The sequence below is a fragment of the Gigantopelta aegis genome, chromosome 15 (assembly GCF_016097555.1).
Source record: "Gigantopelta aegis isolate Gae_Host chromosome 15, Gae_host_genome, whole genome shotgun sequence".
In the NCBI taxonomy this organism is placed as follows: domain Eukaryota; kingdom Metazoa; phylum Mollusca; class Gastropoda; order Neomphalida; family Peltospiridae; genus Gigantopelta; species Gigantopelta aegis.
The window spans coordinates 40,907,637-40,910,270 of record NC_054713.1 but is presented as its reverse complement, the minus strand read 5'-3'; positions in this window follow the sequence as shown (position 1 = coordinate 40,910,270).

Here is a 2,634-nt window from a genome sequence, read left to right as displayed (position 1 = left end):
GCACTAACTCACTGTCCTGGACAGTCCAAACAGCTGAGGTGTATGCCCAGTACAGCATTCTAGAATCTTAATTGGATATAAGCAGGAAAATGAAATGAAATGGGTAATGGTTAAACCATCAAACCATCAGACTTGAGGCTGGTAGATACTGCGTTCACATCCTGGTACTGGTTCCCACTCAGGTCAAGTTTAACTGCTCATCATTGGGTAGGTGTAAAACCACCACAAGGACGTTTCTCTCTCTAACCACTAACAACTTGCCACTGACCTGTACAGACAGCCCAGATAGCTGAGGTGTGTGCCAAGGACAACGTGCTTGAACCTTGATTGAATATAAGCATGAAAATAAGTATAAGAAAGTAAGAACAGCCGAACAACTGACCTCCCAGACTTCAGTTATAGAGTATTCACAGGGGTAGGGTATTCTCCTGAGGTGCATTGGGTCGCAGCATGAATCAACATCATACACACACACACACGAGTAAAGTACGCTTATAATGACCTGGAAGGGACCATGATAGTTAGTTATAGCAGTAGTTCGTTGTACACATTTGCATCGAGTTTTGACTAATGTTGAGAAGGGCAATGGAGTAGTTCTGTTACAGACTGAACACAGTCAACGAGAAGTTGTGAGGCACTTTAATGTCAGTCAAGTGTGATTGGGTGGATGAGGCAACGACTTCAAATGACTGGATCCATTTCCTGTGCACAAAGACCAGGACCAGCATTAAGAAAGTCAAAAACAGGATGCATTTTCACTGAAGTGTGCGTGAATATGTGGATGGCAATCATGCACACTTTTATACCCATGGTGAGAACGCATTGCATGGGCACAACATACAGAATTTCAGATATAGTTTTTTTTTAAAAAGTTTGTTTTGTTTAACGACACCACTAGAGCACATTGATTTATTAATCATCGGCTATTGGATGTCAAACATATGGTCATTTTGACACAGTCATAGAGAAGAAACCCACTACGTTTGTCTATTAGTAGCAAGGGATCTTTTATATGCACCATCCCACAGACGGGATAGCACTTCAGATATAGGTGCGTTGAGACAACCCATTTGTTGGGGTCATAGTAGGTACATGAGTTTGCATAACTTTTACCATTTTGTTGTTGCCTCTAATTGAAATCCAAATGCTACCTAGGAAACCTCACTCTGGGCCATACATTCCTTCTTTCATAATTAGTGTGTTGGACGGGCATCGTTAACATGTAGTACTAACAATATGAGTGACCCATCACATACACATAGGTACATTGTTAATAAAACATTTGTTTCTTTTTGTCTGTTTTTCGCAGTATTGTATCTTCAATATACAGTTAAATCTCTCTAAAGTGGACACCCTTGGGACCAATTAACAAGTCCGGTTTTAAGGGCTATCCGTTTTAGGGAGGTTCCATTCTGTACTGATATTTAAAAAGGGGCTGTGAAAAAGCGTCCGATGTTTAGGGAATCTTGGTTTACAGTGTCTGTTTAGAGGGGTTTCACTGTATTACATCTTTCACTGCATCACATTTTGAATCAACCTGCTAAAACTGTCTCTCTCTTGTAACAAAGTTTAGTTTGTTTAACACATTCATTAATTAATCATCGGCTATTGGATGTCAAACATTTGGTAATTCTGACACATAGTCATCAGAGGAAACGTGCTACATTTTGTCTAATGCAGCAAGGGATCTTTTATATGCACCATCTCACAGACAGGATAGCACATACCACAGCCTTTGATATACAAGTCGTGGTGCACTGGCTGGAACGAGAAATAGCCCAATGAACCCACCGACGGGGATCGATCCTAAACTGACTGCGCATCAAGCGAGCGCTTTACCACTGGGCTATGTCCCGCCCCCTTATTGGCCAGAGCAGGTATCTGAGTGGACCCCAGTATTCTACTGTTCGAGAGCTAGACAAATATTTGGAAACCTGTTATAATTAGTATAACAGCACTTATAACATCCAAATCATGTATCCGTTTAGCTATTATCTAAGGTGAATACATTGGATTATTTTAGGATGCAACCATGCTTCAAGCATCAGAAATTGTTTAATTTTTCATATCCCCAAAACAAAAAATGGTTTATTCAAAAATAGGCTTGCGAGAGCGAACGTACAAATGAAACGATTGTTTTCGCAAATTTTAGAGGTCTTTGCTTACAAAACTTTAAACGTTTAGATCCAAAGCTAAAACTAGAATTTACTACGCATGTAATATCTTACATACCGCCCCCCACCCCCGAAAAAAAGAGAAGAAAACCCAGAAGAAGAAATATATTGAAAGATATAAAATAAGAGACAATTTGGTATTGTAGACTAAATTTAAGTCACAACCTGCATCATAACGTCTATGTAAACTACAACGAATGAATGACTGTTTAACGACACCCCCAGCACAGATATACTCATCGGCTATTGGGGTCTCAAACAAAGGTATGTATAGAAATCAAAACGATGTCATGTGTGACTGAATGTCAGTAACTAGTGTGGGATTGACTTCTTGACACTAGATGTCAGAATAACCAAATGTTTGACATCCAATAGCCAGTAATTAAAATATGCCTTAGTGTTTTAAAACTTTTTTTTTTTTTCTGACACTAGATGAAATTTTTAGCTGTTTTAAACATTA